The 19,501-nt window shown below is 40.0% G+C and overlaps 1 protein-coding gene and 1 non-coding gene across 6 annotated transcripts in view; both read right to left on the bottom strand.

Moving 5' to 3' along the window:
* GPD2 (glycerol-3-phosphate dehydrogenase 2) overlaps positions 1–19,501 on the bottom strand; it is a 226,390-nt gene that overhangs the window by 112,764 nt on the left and 94,125 nt on the right. The window contains exon 2 of one of the 5 annotated variants that reach the window (XM_043488116.1): positions 10,433–10,626. The exons of the other annotated variants lie outside the window; for them this stretch is intronic. The gene's annotated coding sequence lies outside the window, so the exon portion shown is untranslated. The remainder of the gene's footprint in view (positions 1–10,432; positions 10,627–19,501) is intronic. 5 annotated transcript variants of the gene reach the window in all.
* On the bottom strand, positions 18,257–18,363 carry LOC122454034. The gene has a single exon (XR_006273256.1). It is a non-coding gene; the product is annotated as a U6 spliceosomal RNA (small nuclear RNA).

The raw sequence follows: 19,501 nt of genomic DNA, 5'->3' as shown, positions 1-19,501 counted from the left end.
TAGATCAAATTGCCAACATCCACTGGATCATCGAAAAAGCAAGAGAGTTCCAGAAAAACATCTACTTCTGCTTTATTGACTATGCCAAAGCCTCTGACTGTGTGGATCACAATAAACTGTGGAAAATTCTTCAAGAGATGGGCATACCAGACCACCTGACCTGCTTCTTGAGAAACCTGTATGTTGGTCAGGAAGCAACAGTTAGAACTGGATATGGAACAACAGACTGGTTCCAAATAGGAAAAGGAGTAAGTCAAGGCTGTATATTGTCACCCTGCTTATTTAACTTATATGCAGAGTACATCATGAGAAACGCTGGGCTGGAAGAAGCACAAGCTGGAATCAAGATTGCTGGGAGAATATGCAGCAAACCTCAGATATGCAGATATGAAACCACCCTGATGGCAGAAAGTGAAGAAGAACTAAAGACCCTCTTGATGAAAGTGTAAGAGGAGAGTGAAAAAGCTGGCTTAAAGCTCAACATTCAGAAAGCTAAGATCATGGCATCTGGTCCCATCACTTCATGGCAAATAGATGGGGAAACAGTGGAAACAGTGGCTGACTTTTATTTTTCGGGGCTCCAAAATCACTGCAGATGGTGACTGCAGCTATGAAATTAAAAGACGCTTACTCCTTGGAAGGAAAGTTACGACCAACCTAGGTAGCATATTAAAAAGCAGAGACATGACTTTGTCAACAAAGGTCCGTCTAATCAAGGCTATGGTTTTTCCAGTGGTCATGTATGGATGTGAGAGTTGAACTATAAAGAAGGCTGAGCATCGAAGAATTGATGCTTTTGAACTGTGGTGTTGGAGAAGATTCTTGAGAGTCCCTTGGACAGCAAGGAAATCCAACCAGTCCATCCTAAAGGAGATCAGTCCTGGGTGTTCACTGGAAGGACTGATGCTGAAGCTGAAACTCCAATACTTTGGCCACCTGATGCGAAGAACTGACTCATCTGAAAAGACCCTGATGCTGGGAAAGATTGAGGGCAGGAGGAGAAAGGGACAACAGAGGATGAGATGGTTGGATGGCATCACTGAGTCAATGGACATGAGTTTTGATGGACTCCGGGAGTTGGTGATGGACAGGGAGGCCTGGCATGCTGCGGTTCGTGGGGTCGCAAAGACTGAACTGAACTGAACAATTAGAAACACAGAATAGAGAACTGGTTCTATTTACCTGAAAAATGCCAGTGCCCATCCCATACAGATAGCAGCCTGGCAGTCGCCTGGATAAGAGTTTGACAGGCGGTTGACTTTAGCTCAGCATCACTGCTTCTGTCTTCTTGATAATGTCATTGATGACCTCACAAAGGACACCACACATCAAAACAGCCAACTAAGGGACGTTATACAACACAGTCATCAAGGGTCTCAGCAGAAGTGGTCATTCAACCAGTTAAGTCTTTTAAGTTAGCTTTTCTAATTGTGTAGGTCCTCACATTCCCTGCTCACCTTATTCTATTGCTTCAATTTGATTTTCCTGAAACCAAAACTTGCTAAAGAGGATTATCTTCATGGATTTTCTCAATGAGCCACAAATACTACAGGAAAACTGCTTAACATATTATTTTGCAGAATCAGTGATAATTGGCTATAATAAAAAGTTTTTTCCCCAATATTTTCATAAAATAACTATGCTGAAGTAATATTACTATTTCTATTGTGATCAAATGTATCCATAAGATAATCTAACTAGTAGATTTAATTTATAATGAATTAAGCCACTCTTAGAGATACTTCAAAAATAAACACATAGAAACAGTCAATTTTACCTGGCTCTCCTAAGATGATGATAATCATCACTGTCATTGTCATCATTATTAATGTTATAATGACAATAGCTTCCATTTACCGACTTATTTGCTAGGTAATAGGTACCATGATTTTCATTCTTTATGTAAATCAGCTCATATCACCCTCACAACATCCTACTTTAATAAAGAGGCACTTGCAGTTCAAAGGGAATAGGAGATTTGTACTAGGCTACTCACAGTAAGTGACAAAACCACAACTTAATCTTTGTTCTTAATCACGAGGTGGTTCTGCCCTGCCTTTGCTCTGAAAAGGTAACTGCTCCCCAAGACTCACACCATATTTTGCTATTATTCCTCCAAGAAGCATTCACCCAAGCATTCACCGAAAGTGTACAGAGCCTCAACATTAGAGTTTCTCTAAGGCAATGAAGAAGACACTGACAAAATACTACTAGTAACCTTCTGTCAGATAAGGTAAAACTGTTTTAATGTTGAAAGAAAGCAATGCAACACGAGATTAAAAACCATAAGCTGTGAACTACTTGTACGCATTTACATTCCATTATTAAAAAAAAGTTTTCACAATGATTACAAAGAGGAAAAGATTACTTTCTTCTACATAAAAGCTGCAACCAGGAAGCTAGCAAAGACCGGGAACAAAAATGTCAATAAATCACCTATTGCAACTAAAAGTGCGAGGAAACCAGAGGTAAAAAACAAAACCAGAGGCAGAAAAATCATCCAAAAATTAAATTAGCTGGGTTATCAGAGCATGATGTCCAAGTTTAATAGCCTATGAATAAATCAAATATATGTTGACTCAGGACTGGCTCCTGTATTTGCACAGATCAATGCCAGCCCTCTAATTCTTGCAAGAACACTAGGCCAGCTAAACAAAACCCTAACTAAACTTACTGAACTAAATATATCTGTGAGTTTATCAACTGCCCTCAAGGAACTTATAATCAATTTGAAAACTTAAATAACAAAATCTGTCTTATTACTGTCCTATAACTAGTTGTGCTACACTGAGTGTTATTCATACTCTGATATAGACAAAAGACTCTGAATAGCCAAAGCAATCTTGAGAAAGAAGAACAAAGCTGAAGGCATCCCAATTTCTGATTTCAAGCTATGTTACAAATCTATTATAATTAAAACAATACGGTACTGGCATAAAAACAAATACATAGGTAAACAGAACAGAATACAGAGCCCAGAAATAAACACAGGCATACATGGTCAATTAATTCAGAAGAGAAGATACTTGAACAGGATCTTTAAGAAAAAAGGATTTGGAGGGGAGTGAGTATGAGCAGGTCTGGACTGAGAAAGATCTGGAGGAGAAAGAGGAACCTCACAGTAAAATTCAGGAGGCATGCAAGATGTTATCTGGTTTGGCTGGAGATGATGTTCATTTGGAAATGAGGTTTCAAAAAAAGCTCACAGCAAGAGATAAGAAGACTCTGTACATGTGAATAAGGTATTTTTCTATGATATTCTGTTGATCATGAGCTGAGACTGCAGATGAGAGAAGCAAGCTGCTGCATCTCATGACTTATGAAGAATGTTCAAGTAGATTGTTGTGTTGAAGCATATGATGAAGACTGAGGGACCAAGAGGGAGGCAGTAATAGTTCCCACATGAGAAGATGAAAGTCTGGTTTAGGACAACATTGAAAAGTACAAATGCAGGCAATGATGCTTTGCACAAATCTGACAAGGCTTGATTGTGGAAGGAAATAGGAAAAGACTGAATGGCATAAGGGGCTTTAGCCTGGGTAACGGGGGACTTTCCCCAACATTACAACACCTAACAGAGAGAAAGCTGCAAACAGATAGACAGGTGGGTCTCAAAGTCCTATGAGTATTCAGAGCTAAAGCTACGGTGTGGGGAATCTTCTGCCTAGAACTGACAGACAGACATACCCACTACAAAATAAAATGTACTTACTGCCAGCAAAACAAAAACTGGACTTGCTACTTCTCAAAGTTTGCTGACCCATGCTTTGAGCTAACCCTGCACCTTATCTGGCACAGAATTCCTGGCTGTCCTTATAGGACTCCCATTATAGAGAGTTGAGTGACTTCAACAATGAACACAACTGCTCAGATATTATCTTAAATAGCCCCTGAGAGCTCACCACGTCTGCCTCCTCCTGTTCAGAGGTAAGGTTACTCTGCCAGTGAAATCATGCATTTAAATAACTTGACCACACACTTGAGACTTAAAAACAAGAAATAACCATCAAATGAAAAAGGTTGAGGTTCCTCTCAACAACTACTCACAGGAGAATTTATTGAAGAATTAAAGCATACTTCCTGGCCCCTAAATTCTCAAAATAGAGTCTTCAAACTCCTCTCTCTGTTTCCCAGTCTTAGCTTCTCTCTTAATTTAGCATAAATAAAAATCTCTCCAAAGAGAGTCTTCCTTCTCTACAGAGGAAGTCCTGGGTCCCTTCACTTCTACAAAAACTCCTATCTTCCTTCCTAACCTCCAGGCTCTACATTAATTTTAGAAAAGTTGAGGCATCTTAGGGTTTTCACTCTTAGGCTAGCACAGATGCAAGAATACTTCTCTCCATCCCTTTTAAGAGAGATCAGTGTGGGCGGTGGGGAGTGGGGAGGATAGCTCAAAGATCGTTTTTTCAGAAGAGTCATTTCAACCACAAGCCCTGTGGTCCCTGGAACACGTATTCTCTCACAAGATATAAAGGTATTCCATGCCCTTCTGATCACTGAACAGAGAACCTCAGATAAACAAGAAATTTAAAACATAAAACAAAACTCCCAGCATGTAACCTAGATGTAGCATGTACTACTTCACTCAGCCCTTTACCTAAGCAGATGCAGGTCCAAAGGCAGCAAGAAGCTCCTGACACTTCAGTTGCGCAGCCACCACCCCACCTTGTAGCTATGCGTGGAAAGCCTCCCCCTCATCTGTCTGAGCCATGACACTCTGTCACACCCACAGATGGCAAAAGTCAGAGAGCCAGGCCTCAAGGTCTACCTGCACACAAATTCAGTAACTTAAGGGAGAAAGGTGCATGCATCTTACTAAATAAGGCCTCATCAGAGGAACTCCTACACAGCAAGTCTAGAATCACACAAGTTGACAGCAAGTCCACAGCAAAATGGAAAAAGAGGGAGTGAGCACAAAAGCACCTTCCCACCTAAGCAGGTTTAACTCTAAAAGTCAAGATTTGGAGGGCTGCTTTGAACTAGGCATGTTTCAACAAAGCAGACCCTTTATTCTTACAATTGTTATGAGAGCAAATGCTGTGCATACTTTCCCATAAGAAAGAACAGCATGGTTTAGGTACACCAAGTACAAGCTGATAAAGAACTTACATGCATACCAATCAAAGCACATCATGTACTAGCACCTCCTTCCCCAAGGTTGACTTTCCAAAGGGGAGAATGATTAACACTCTGCCTACAAACGGATCCTTCCCAGCCAAGCAGAGAGGCACTTCTGCATACATACATCTCACAGAGCAGCCTGTGATCCTTCCAGAACAGGCAGCCCTCAAGTGTCCTTCTTGAAAGCTGTCAGACATAAATGAACAACACAGTCAACATCATGGGCCCATCAACCTGTCCTCTGCAAACAAAGACAAGCCCAAGCCTATAAACTGAAAATGAATTGCTCTTTTTTCGGTTGCTTTAAACATTTTAGAAAAGGATTTAGGCCAAGTCTGGATAGAAAATGGACCCAAGGGTTATCCACAAAAGGCTATCCCAAAGGAAATAAGTGAATGCATAAAATCCTGAAAAAACAGGGAATATTTAAGTGTCTTCACCTTCTTCTCTAGATTTGCCTTTATTTTGTGCATAGATATATCTTTTTCCATAAGCCAAAAAACAACAATGAAAAAACTATAGTTGTTAAAAATACACACACTGAACAGGATATCAAAGGACAAGCAAAAAGATTTTTCTGAAATCATTGAGAAAAGCATTCTCCTGGAAAACAAGATAAACAAAAGAACCATGTCAAAGTCAACAGAAAACTTAGAAATAAAATGAATCCTCAGACTCTGGATGTCCAAAATTTTGGCTATGGCGGAGGAGTAAGCTTAGGCAATGTTCACATGCCTAGCACAGCATCCAAACCTAGCTTGGTCCTTGTCTTTCATATCCTATCTAAAAGTCAGAGTACTTCAGGGCAGGGCAGGTTCCATTTCCAATCAGTTTCCCCAGGAAATCCCTTGCCAGAGGGTCTAACCCAAAAGATGGAAAAAGAAAATGAAGGGGGAGTATTTTAAGAAAGACCAAAGAGAGATTTCCTGGTGGTCCAGTGGTTAACATTCTGCGCTTCCACTGCAAGGGGGTACAGATACCATCCCTGATCCCTGGTCAGGGAACTAAGCTCCCACATGCTGGGGAGATGGGAGGGATCAGGTAACAAAGGAGAAAATGAAAGAAGACAAACATTATAATATCTATATTGGTCCACAGAGCTGCCAGAAGGTACTTTGGAAATGATTTCTGCTAGTCTCGGGGGCACCTTTAGGTCAACTATATCACTTTAGAACAAACACAACACATGGCTACAGATGACTGAGAAAGAGGTTAGCCTCGGAACACCCCTCCGGTTCAAAGGAGGGCAGGCGCCTGGAAGCTTGACAGAAGGAGTTGGCACAGAAAAGGGGTTGAGCTGGTTTCAGAGGTTCAAATCAGACTTTAAGAAATGTAAGCAAATGGCACCTCTCCCAAAAAGAGACAGAAAATAAGGTCAACCATTTAAAATGAGCCAGTTAGAAACCTCTGTTTATAAAAATTAAACTCAAAACATTATCACATGAATTCTTCTGGCGTAATTTTTGTTTTTTGTTTTTTTTTAATTTAAAGCGCAATGCCACAACCTATTAAAGCATTTACTTCACAAAGTCCTCTAAAACAAAAACATATCGAAAGGGAAGAGAGCCCTAGAGGAACAGGATGATATATGCTCACACTCAAGCTGTCACTTATTATGTAAGACCTGATTTTTAAAAAAAAATAAATAGGGTTTCCAAGACAACTTCCATGTTGTGTATTTATGCCTTCTGCCATTTCTAAAATGCATACCAATACTACAGAGTCACAAATTTGACCCTTTTCTCTAATTTTCATAAGGTTCACTGTAGAATTACAAGAAATCAATGAAGCCCATCTCAGCTAACAATAGCATTACATTCATTAAATGCAAATGATCATAGCTTAATTTATAATGGGATAATTTCTATTGTATCTGCTTCCCATAGAATTGCTATTAAAAATCATAAAGAACTATAGTTAGTTCATGTAGGTGAACTTGTTTTCCATTTTAAATTCAGTGTAAAACCAAAAATAATATATATTTCTATCATCTTAGATACGTTAATGGATTTTTGTTTACCACTGTAAAATCCTATCATTGATTTTCCATAAAAAATATATGATTGCCTCTTTGTTTACCAAATATGTAATTTAAGGTAATCCTGAGAGGTATAATATAAAATGTCCCTTATAAGACAAAGTCTAAAGTGTTTTCCCCAAAATGCCCACCTCTTATAAAGACACAAGTCAGCTGAAGGAATTAGGCAGACAGGATGCCTACTATGAAATAACAATCTCGACTTTCTGTGTCAACTAAGAAATGCCTCACTTAAAAAAACTTTAATTCTATCTTGAGGAAGAACAAATGTTATCAAGCAGTCACCAAAAAAAAAAAAAAAAAAAATGTTCTTTAGGCAAACAGGCCACACTCATCCTGTGCTTCTTGCAAGCTTTCTGACCCTTTGCTGACTCTGTTGTTGGGTTAGGAAAACAATTCACATTTCTCTAGCAGCACAAACTGCCTTTTTTTTACATTGTACATGTTGTTATAAAGTCTACTTAAGTAATTAAGACAGGAAAAAATCATTTACTTTGTTACAGAATAAACTGCAAATCAAACAGAGCTCAAAATATGTCTTTACACTAAAATACATCAAGCCTCTCAACCAGATTTATTATAAACATAACCGTTATGAAGTAATCACAATCATGGTTGTTGATTACACACACTAAAACATTTCATAAAAAAACATCTATTTCACCATATAAATAAATGTACTTTATTAAAAATGTTTCAGATGTTCTAAAATAGTGCAGAGGCACTGTGATTCAAATGAAGAAGTTTTTAACACATATAGGGCTTCCCTGATAGCTCAGTTGGTAAAGAATCCTCCTGCAATGCAGGAGACCCTGGTTGGATTCCTGGGTCAGGAGGATCTGCTGGAGAAGGGATAGGCTACCCACTCCAGCATTCTTGGGCTTCCCTCGAGGCTCAGCTGGTAAAGAATATGCCTGCAATGCAGGAGACATGGGTTCAATCCCTGGGTTGGGAAGATCCCCTGGAGAAGGGAAATGCTACCCACTCCAGTATTCTGGCTCGGAGAATTCCATGGACTATCCGGAGAGTCACAAAAAGTCGGACACGACTGAGCAACTTTCACTTTCACTTAACACAAATAGGTGATAAAAAACCTTAATCAAAAGAAATATACCCTAAGAAAATTTCAATTAATTTAGCATGTTCAGAAAAAGAGATGCTTAAGATAATTAAGCTTGTATTTGCCTGGATCTTACTCAGAGATCTATTTCGTTGTTACCCAATATCAAATATTTTTAAGAAATACAGCATTTCTTAATAGATAGAAAAAGCTATCTATTAAAAACAGGCATTTTTCTAAGACTCAAAAAAATCTTAAAGAAACTTAAGATCATTATTTCTAAATCTCTCTTTTTTTTAATAGCACAGATGTAGAAGGTTTGAGCATTTGCCTTCAAATGTTATAAGCACAAACAAAACTTTGAAAAAATAGCTTTTTAACTTCAAAATGTTGATGCCAATTGAGTTAACTCAGCCTTATTCATTATTTTTGTCATCAAATACAAGGAAAATGTACCAATTCTTTCAAAAGTTATAGTAGCAATTGCATTATATACGTCATTAAAAATGCATTTTAGGAAATACTTGTTGAAGATAATTTATGAAATCCTGAGTTCATAAAAAACAATGACATAATTTTTATGATAATTAGTTATAGCACAATAATTTCAGCTAATTTAATTTACTTACATTGCAAAAAAAAAGTTCTAAATTTAATTACAGCTCTATTACAGCTCTATCAATGCATAAGCCATGACTGAGAGTTAAAACAGAGACCAAAGAGTATATGGGGTGGGGAGACCAGTTATTCTGCTTTCTTGAACTGGAGAAGATTCCCAGGAGATAAAGCTAACCACTTTTTACATCCTGTAACCTTTTCTTCCACTACAGCCTGCTAAAATTTGCATTTAAAATTCACTCCCCTACATATCTAATAATCTATTACATGTATAAATCTAACTATCAACAAAGGGTCAAATTACACACAAAAAGAACAGATGCAAAGAAAATCTAAGACGCACTACCTTGAAATAATCATATATTATACTATTTAGCTTAGCAATGACACTCCTTAAAAATCTCACCCTTATGGAAATAAGAATCAGACAACAGGAGAGATTGCACTAATTCGTATTTCTAACCATTTCTCTCAAAAGTATGGAATACAAATCATACAACATTTTGTAAATGCTCTATCCCCTGACCCCTCAAAAAAGGAGAAGAAAAGACAGTAGATCTTTCATCTACGCAGAAGTAATAAACAAAGCTGTATTTCCATCTCAGTCATCTTGGCTAAAACAGTCTTGGTCATAAGATTTTACTCTCCCCACTTGAATGAGGCGTCCTCTGCAAGCCTCTCTTTTTTAGATTTTTCTTTTCTTCTTTAAAAGAACTGGCATGCACCCAAAGTGGAAAGCTTTCAAGGACCAGATCATAAACAAGTCTAGTCATTAAGCATGAGATACTGTGTACCAACATTACACAGCTAATACCCTAGCATCTGCCAGTCTAAATTTTAAACAGCATGCACAGAAGATCAAGGGTTCTACTCAACATTCTTGCTAAAACTGTCACCCCCCCCAAAAAAATGTACACACATTCCAAAAACTACTATATTCTTTTAATTCTTGAAGTACCAGACTAAAAAAGAAAATAACCAGTGGATATTCTAGAAGGAGGGATTAAGGAGACTTGCTGTGTAATTCTGTCTATACCATTAACTTGCTTTGAGATTTCAGGCAAATCATTTGAATTTGCTGATCTTCACTCCAGCTGTAAATGAAGCATCTTCAGAAAATGTACAGATCTATTTTAACTTTAAATTTGTATTATTTTATGGTCCTTCTTCATTCAACAGGCGCGCGGGAGGGCGGTGGGGAGAGCGGGTGGAGACTTTCTGCATTAAAGTTGGTGCTATGTTAATGTTTTATTTTTTTAGCATTGTGGGATGATTAAAGCTTGCATTCTTTCATCCAATAATTATTTGCTGATCATGTAACATGTACCAGGCACTGAACATACAACTGAGGACAAACATAACAAAATTCCACCTTCCAAGAGCTCACATTTGAATGTGAGCTCACGGTTGTTGTTTTTTTTTTAATAAAATGTCTAAACTGTTTTGAATTTAAATATTTCAAAAATACAGATCACACTATGTCTTCTTAGAATATTAAATAAGAATTCAATTATTGATGACTTGGAGCCATCCTTACGAACTATGTAGACTATGCTGCTAGGGCAATGTCCTCAGGAACAGTTGAATACTATTACCTCTTTACTCAGTGGCTCCAAACCACAGACTCTTCCCATTTGAATTCTTCTTGTATCCGCTTTATAAAGTTTTCCTGTTTCTTCCAAACTTTCAGGCTGATGGTAATTTTCCCTTTTGATCTTTGAGCTCTCCAGCTCACTTCTAACTTGTTGCCACCATGGTCAGAAAACCAACAGCCAAGTTAGCTAAACCCCTGTTTAAAATACAAATAAATAACTCTGAGCAAGGCAAAAGGAGCAACTTATTAGCATTCTAGTGCTTGGATTTTCAACATTCTGGCTCTATCTATCTATTCAAGGGCTTTCCCCACCCGCCCCTTCCTTCCTTTGTTCTAGCTCGGGGGATCTTACCAGATAATATCTGAAGTTTGCGGTACACAGTGTGGATGAAATGAACCACACAAGCCTCCCATGAAGATTAAGAATCTCAAACCATATACAAATACATAGTCCAAGATAAGAGAAAGAAAACTCTTACTTCAATTCTGCCTCTTCTGAACAAATTCACATTCCATATACGAAAAAAAGCTGTGTGCTTCTGCTCTGGAAACAACTAGAATCTTTGTGCTCTCTTGGATTTAAAGAAAAGTTTACAGATAAACGGGCCAAAAAAGAAGCTATCTGCCACTCCTAAAAAGTTCAAAATTCGTTGATGGAAACTCGTCTATGAAAAACACACCTACCATTGGTGAGGGAAAAATAAAAACTGTACACTCTAAGAAAATAATGAAAGCAAGAGTTCAACAAATCCTCAGGATGGTGTCACTGAAGGAATCTCCCAACTAAGGAAGGTGAAAAGAGAGGTGTTCGTTCCCACAACATGGATTTGACTAGGACTGACTGAATGTCTGCTACATCCTCTGCACTGCTCTAGGGGCTGGAAATTTTTCTGCTTCCATGGATTGGGAGAAACCTATAAACAAATCTAAAAATTGAATATTTTGATAAGTGCTATGATGAATATAATTAGGTTGGAGAGTGACTTGGGATCTACTTAATTTTTTTCAACTTTTTATTTTGTATTGGGTTATAACAGATTAACAATGTTGTGCCAGTTTCAGGTGAGCGGCAAAGGAAGAGACGCCGCCATATATATCCATGTATCCATCCTCCCTTGAACTGCCCTCCTATCCAGGCTGCTATGTGACGCTGAGAAGAGTTTCACATGCTATTCAATAGGTCCTTGTTGGTGATCCACTTTAAACACAGCAGTGTGTGCACGTCCACTAACGAACTGTTCCCTAACTATCCCTTTCCCTCATCCTTCCCCCACAGCAACCGTAAACACATTCTCTAAGTCTCTGAGTAGGAGGGATCTACTTTAGACAGAATGCCCCTGCAGGTTATTTGGCACAAATACAATTGAAGAGGAAGAGCTACCGCATAGAGAAGGACCTTCCACACAGAGGGGACAGACATGCAAAGACACAGGGTGTGTAAGCTTGGCCTCTCCTGGACACTGAAAGGCCACTGTGGGGGCAACGCAGTGAACGATGTGGGCACTGGGTTCTAGATCAGCTCAGGGAGCCAGACAGGTGCCAAATCACATATGACTTCCTACCAGCAAGGTGTTTCTTCTGACACGATAGGACACAACAATCAATGGAAGGTCCTAATCAATGCAATGATATGATGGAATTTATACAGAGAGGGGAAGGAAAGAAGATGGATCCTAGCTACAGCATAGAGGATGCTTCCCAAGGAAATAAGAGTAACAGCAGCTGCTTTTCTTGAGGACACCATTAGCCCTGTTCATAATAAGCAGGTTAAAGTATGAAAAAAGGATGTAATGGGGAGAGATGGGGGAAGAATTAATAAATCACATAAGAAAATAGTAAAAACTGTAAACCACAATCAAAAATAGGAAAACAATCACTTCAGTGATAATCTTGAATATAAATATCTGTTGAACTCAACACACTTGAAAGACTGTTCCAGCCCATTCAATCTAACAAGATGGTAACAAAGAACAGAGTGTCAACTGAGAGAGCTCTCAAATGTCAACAGCAGAAGTCTTTTTATACTTCTCTTCCCCCTAGGGCTAGGGTATGTTGCAGGTGACTTTCGCCCTCACAACTCATTATATCTTGAACTGATTTTGAACTCATATTGGAAAAGAAGCCCAGGTCACATCTCAACATGCCGAGGAACTCAAAACATTCCCCACCAAGCGCACAGCAGGACGTGAAGGAGCTGTGTGAAACTTACTGACACGCTGAGTATAGACGTAATAGACAAGAGAGACTGCATATGATTAATTATCGTTATTTATATTTATGGGTATGAATCTTGAAGATGCCTGGCCTCTCCCCATTTTATTTCATAATTTTCCCCCTGCTGGAAACTGAAGAGCAAAAGTCAATTGCCTGAGTGTCGGCATCATACTGGAAACTAAAGGGCCATGCATTTCAATTCCAGCTCAAGAAACACTCTGGCTGAACGCATGTAATTCACCAGACCCCAGTGGGCTAGGCTCGCACTGTTGTCAGTCAAAGCACACAACTCATGCAAATCAGCAGAGCACATTAGCAATTTATACTAAACAGCCTCTTCTCAACCCTAAGTTTTGAGATAATGTGAAGTGAAACCCCAGGTTTATCCAAAAAACTTAGCCCATAGCTTGAGCCTGTGATCTTACCACGAGGCCGTCAGGACTTACAAAACTGACTTCCAAAATGGCGTTTCTAATAGGTCTCCTAAAACTCCAGGCGCCGACATCAACACAGCGACCTCCAGGCATGACCTCACCCACTGCACTTGCGCCCACCTCCTTAGCCATTAGTTTGGCACTGGCCAGAAGCATGGTTTGCTTCTCAGGCTGTCTCCTAAAGCCCTGCAACATCACAGGACAGGCAGTCAGCAACCAGAGCCAGACCCCTACCCCGTGACAATCTCAGCCTCAACAAAGCCACCTGTCCTTTCAAAGTCCTCACATAAGAGATGGAGATCATCTGGAGAGTTCCTTTTTCGAGGTATTGCTAGATCCCATAACCCTGGCCTTCTGCTCCCCAGAGCCTCCTGACATTTTTCCCATCCAAACTGGACCAGAAGCATAGGTCACTCACTGGGTCCAAATGACTGTGATCCTCTTACCCCATTGAGACTTGAAAAGCAACATTTTATGCTGGTAAAAATTATAAAGGTCTAGAAATTAGTGGACAGTCTTAAATAAGTTACACATTCTAAAATTTCTTGACTGCTTAGGAATTCATTCTTTTTGGGTTAATTACAATCTATACAGAGATGGGGTAACAGGCAGTAGAAAATTAATCATGAAGAGAACAAAGGTAGATAAAATAGTATCTGTGTGTTTCTGTTTTAAAGCATATGTGTACACACACACACGTGCGTGTGTGAAGGCTAGAAAGACTCACCCGAAAATGTTTAAAATCTCATCTTTGAATGGAAGGGCTGAAAGTCATTTTTATTATCTTCTTTATGTGTATTATTTTTTAAATTTCTAAAATGAGCATGTGTTATTCTTGTAATAAGAAAAAAGAACCAATCTAGTGTGTGACTATGCGAGTGAGAGAAAAATGGAAAAAAAAAATAAGGACTCTGAGGAGCACAGTGCAGATAGATAGCTGACATTTGACTAAATCCCCGACCATCTGACCACTACTTGAGTGATTTTCCTGTTACACAACTTTTCTCATCTCTAATGAACTAGACAGAGTAAAAGACCCACACAAAGAAAGGAAAAGGAAAAAGGCAAAGGCAAAAAAAAGTTTGCCTTTAGAATTTATTACAAATCTTGGAATAAGAACTAGAAAATGTCACAGAATTATCTACTTCATTCTGAAGTACAGTCTCTACCATACCTAGGATGAATGTGCCTCAAGCATCCGACACAATTAACTATTTAAGCCTGAATTAAACTACCCCTGAACTACTTATGCATATTTAGTTAATTTCACATTATATCATCTCAGGGATTTAAAGTTTAACAAAACATCTGAAATCCCAACAACTAATCAAACTAGGGACTGCAAAGCTGATCAAACTTACTGGAATTTAGCATTCCCCAGGCTTCAACTCCATAAACATAGAAATGCTGCAGCCAACAATACACTCAGGGGGCCCCTCCACTGTGCCAGCCCTGAAGGAGCCCACGGTACATGGAGAAAAGACAGACCATCCGAGATGAAGGCCAACACCCTCTCCCTGAGCCTGCCCTGTGATAACCCAGTGCTTGTTCGCAGGGACAAAGCCACTTCTCCAGGCACGGCTGGGATTGTTCTCATCACAGGTTCTGTCCTTGGCAAATTCAGACACCACTGCTGGCCAGTCAACAGACCACTCCCTGTGGGAGGCAGCCAGTATGGAGGTCACCAGAGACACCCCTGGACTGAATTCCAACTCAGCCACTTACTAGTGGTATGACTGTGGGTTTCCATCCTCTCATGCATCAAATCTCATCTAGTTTACAACTTATATTGAGGATTTGAGATAATGTAAATAAGGTGTACCCCTAGAGAAGGAAATGGCAACCCACTCCAGTATTCTTGCTTGGGAAATCCCACGGACAAAGGAGTCTGGCGGGCTACGATCCACAGGGTTGCAGAGAGCCAGGCACAACTGAGTGAGCAGGCACGCAATAAGATATAAAAATATATCTGTGTCCACAGCTCCCATTGCTCATACATAACTGCAATGGGCTCGCACATGTGCAGTGTGAAACGGCCTTGAGAGAACAAAGGCAGCCATAACCCTGCTTCAGCCCGGGCAGTACTTGGCTCTGACCAAGCAAGTGCACTTCAGACTCCCAGGTTGGGGAAATGAAGACTGTCACTTCTCTTGAGAATAACAGTAGGCAGGCCTCTTTCAGCATTTCTCTTGCATCTCTCCCCAAAATAAACATTCTCTTCCACAGAATGTATACTGTGATTTGTGGAGTGTTCTATTAAAAATAAAAATCCAGTAAAGCTCCTCCTCTAATACAGACCTCACTCCAGGCCACAGGTTACCTGTCCCAGAGGTCACAGGGAGACAGCAGGCTTTTCACTTTAGGTCAGACTCTGATCCCATAGGATCCATTGTTCCTAGCCTATCTCTAGTACCTCAATTAGTCAGAGAATTGAAAACAGTCCCCATGAGAGGCTTGATGTAAGGTTTGTGTCCTGAGTTAACCCAAGTCACTACGACAACTTTGAGTCATAAGAGTGTTTTGTTTTGTTTTTTTTTTGGTCCTCTCTTCACAATATTTCCTGGTATTTATTTTTAGTTCAGATAGGGTGAGGAATGCATGCCAACCACTAGCCAATAGCCTATTGTGTCCCCCAAACCACCTTTACCCATGTCCACACAATCTGCTCTGCTCCCCACAGATGCCTCCGCCACCCCTCAACCCACCCTCACCCTCTTACCACCACTCCCAATCCACCAACAGCCAGGAGTGACTCACTCCTGCCACCTCATCTCACATTTGCTCTTCCCACCCTTCTTTGACTGGACTTTGCTGATGTCATTCTTTATTAGGTATAATTAATCAGTTCATCCATGTAGGATCAAGGAAACCAAGGTCTGAAGAGACCTAAAAGGAAATGAGCATGTTAACACCAACGTTCTAAAAGATTCCACACACCAATCCTGCAACTGTAAGCAGGACTTGCAAGCTGCCCACTCAAGCATACCTAACCAATACCAGAAACCCACATTTGTTTGATGTTTGTATTCCCTTGGGGGTATAACTGGAAAAGTTAATGATTACAACTCAACATAAAACAATGACAATGGTGAACAAAATAAACAAAAGTCACTTGGTAAAAGAAAAAGAACACAGGTCTAAGTCTGCCTCCCATGCTAACTACCTGTTTACCCATTTCCTTCTGCATTCATCCTCTACCTCATCAAAAAATTTGACTCCACTATTAAAGAAAAAGAATGTGTACAAAATATAATTTATATTTCATAACAGAAAGGCAATATGAAAACTTAAATATGTACTGGATTTTCATTTATTCAACATATTCATCCAGCACCTACAGTGTTAGACTGTGAGTAAACAAAGATGAATAATTTAGTTTCTGTTTTTAAGGAACTTATTACTTCGAGAAGAGGATTCTAAAACAAACATGAGTGATACAAATAAGATTTGGACTAGGGGCTAAGGGAGTAATTACATATGGGGTTAAGAGGAGGTAGGAAACATCATCAGGGCAGATTTGTAGAGAAAGCAATAATTAACTCGAATGTTGAAGGTTCAACAGATCCAAGGGAACGTGAGGGAAGTCATGACTATATGAACAAATACTGCATTTTCAAGAACAAGGAGGAGTGAAACGTATGCCTAGAGAACAGGATGGCATACAGTGGTCATAAGTGAGGCAGTGAGGAGACTGAACAGGCAGGCAAGGAGATGTTACCTACAATTTCATAGGACTTTGGTCTTTGTCCAGTAAACAATAGATCACCAATGAAGGCTTTTAGGCACATTTTTGGCTGCATACTGGGTTATAAGGACTGTGCTGGTTAGCTGATACACATTATGTTAATCCTCACAATATTCCTAATAGGCATGATAGAATCATATGTAAATTTAAAAGCCCATCCTCACATTCCCAGAAGCAGCGCTGGGAGATAAACTAAAAGGACACGCATCCGGGAGAAGGGAAATCAAGAGACTGGTTGTAAACACCCTGACACAGACTTATACAGATCTGTACTAAGCCAGTGACAACAGAGCAGAGAGCAGAGTCTAAATACACTGGACTCTGACGGTGGTCCCCAGAAGCAGCACTCCTTAGCTTCTGCCAAATAGGAGAAAGCACCTCCCCCAAGGGTTGCACCATCATTTTGGCTGAGAACAGGCCCTCAGAGCACCTGATGCTTCTGGCCACTTTAGAGCAGTCCCCTAGGAGGGTTTTTATACTCCAACTGGCCACCAAGCCAACAGGAGATGCCCTAGGGCTACAGATACTCCAAGGAGGCTTTTGTTCACCCTTGGCTACCACTTCAACATGTGCTGCCAGAGGTCTGCACCAGGAGCTGCCAGAGGTCTGCACCAAGCTTCTTCCAGGACATCACTGGCCCTGATCCCAGCATGTTCTTTAATCCCCTTTACCTCAGTCATGACCAGAAGCCCAATCTGCCCCATCTCTCACCTCCTCAGCCCTCCCTCCTTCCCAGTTAAGCCCTCTAGAACTCAAAAATCTATCCTTTTCTTCTCCAGATGTTCCTTTCGCCAGGTAATATCCTGAAAACAGGGAGAAAGCAAGATTTAATCTGACTTTTGAAGGCTGACGCCTCTTAACGCTGCTTTCACAGCATCCCTCAAGGGGAGGTTGTTTATACTTACATATTAAGTCTATTGTTCAGCCGGTATAAACAGGGATGGCTGTACTGCTGCTAAAACACCAAAACATCCTTGAACCAGGTGATAACTAGCCCCTTTCCTGGGAACTTCCTTTGATTAAGTGACTAAAGGGTTAATGTCCAAGTTCACAGAAGGCTCCCAGGACTCCTGCCCAGGCTAAAGATCTGTACCTGCAGTACCCATTCCATTTTAGTTGTAAATACTTTAAGTTAGACTCCTGCTTCCATTCTGCAAATCTCCCAGCCAGAATATCTAGTGTCTCCCCATTTTCCAATTTCTCCTCGATCCTCTCTCAAAAATCTTACCTGTTTTGAAGTTCATGTCATTAGACTTACCACCCTTCATCCCTTCTTGCTGCCATCTACCCATCTACTGCTGTTTCTTTTCATTCACTGATTAGATAAGCATCTGGCTGTTTCCCCTCCCAAGCTCCTGTCTTCGTGTCTTCTGTCTCCTATATATACAAGGAGGTCCCAGTTCCTAAAGCCCTGCACCTCTTTTTTTTTTTTTTAAATATGGAACGCTTCACGAATTTGCGTGTCATCCTTGCGCAGGGGCCATGCTAATCTTCTCTGTATCGTTCCAATTTTAGTATATGTGCTGCCGAAGCGAGCACAGCCCTGCACCTCTTATAGTGTTCTCTTTTACCTTGCCTCAGCCACCTGCTCTCATTGTCATAACCTTTCATTTTAGCATCATTATTACTTGCACCAGCTCTGAGACTTCAGCTTCAAGCATCTTATATGTGAACACCTTCTCTTTTTCCAGCTTATCTACTCTGGTATTTCCATTCCAACATCTTGGCATTATCTGGTTTTTCCAATCCACTGGCAATTTCCACTACCAAGTTACATACTCTCTTCCTTTTCTATCCAGCTTATGGTCAAGGTCCATCATTGTAAATGTTCCCTTGCAAGTACCCTTAACTTCCTTGCTCCTCTCTTTCTGCTTCTAACTTACCAGGCAAATCCTCAAGTTGATTAAGCCCAACTATCTGCCTGCTCCACCCCTCTACCTAAACAGCTAAAGAAACTGCCTGGAGAAAAAAAAAAAACCTGCATCTACAACTAGCTCAGTTAAATATATGGCTATAGGTCTCTCATGGACAATACATATTGACCAGCAATCCTATTATTTCATTTCCCAGGATGTTTCAAAATAGCCATTTCACATCAGCTCTTTCCCCAAAACTGTTTAACCCTGTCCCACCACAACCTCATCACACATCACTGGGAAAGTAGAACCCATGAGGTAAGAACTTCATCTTCCCACCACCCAAACTAAGACCTCTCAGCCTCTCTATGCATTCTCTCTGCAGAGCTTCCTTCCTTTCTTCATTCATCCTTTCCTGAATGAAATGTCCCTGATCCTAATGAAAACCAACCTCTTCATTTGTCCCTAAAGCTCCCTTCCTGTCTCTTCAAGAATTATACTCCAGCAGGTATCCATCACTCTCGCCTGCCTTCATTAGTTTTTTCTCTCTAGTTAATCATTCTATTAATATCATTTCCTCTCTACTTAAACTCATCCTATTACTATCTGGTTCTAAGAAGCCCTGCCTTAGTCAGTAACTCCTTCCAGGAACTTTTCCATTGCTCTGCTTTTCTTCATGACACAATTACTTGAAAGAGTTGTCTCTATGCACTGTCTCTACTTTCACAACTCAATCCTATAAACTTTTAAAAACATTTTAACCACTCCTTTTAAAAACACTTTGAACTTTTTTTTTGCTTTGGGACTTCCCTCTGGCACCA

The sequence above is a fragment of the Cervus canadensis genome, chromosome 15 (genome assembly GCF_019320065.1).
Source record: "Cervus canadensis isolate Bull #8, Minnesota chromosome 15, ASM1932006v1, whole genome shotgun sequence".
Taxonomy (NCBI): Eukaryota; Metazoa; Chordata; class Mammalia; order Artiodactyla; family Cervidae; genus Cervus; species Cervus canadensis.
Note: the sequence above shows the minus strand (reverse complement) of the source record. Positions and strands in the feature narration are given on the sequence as shown.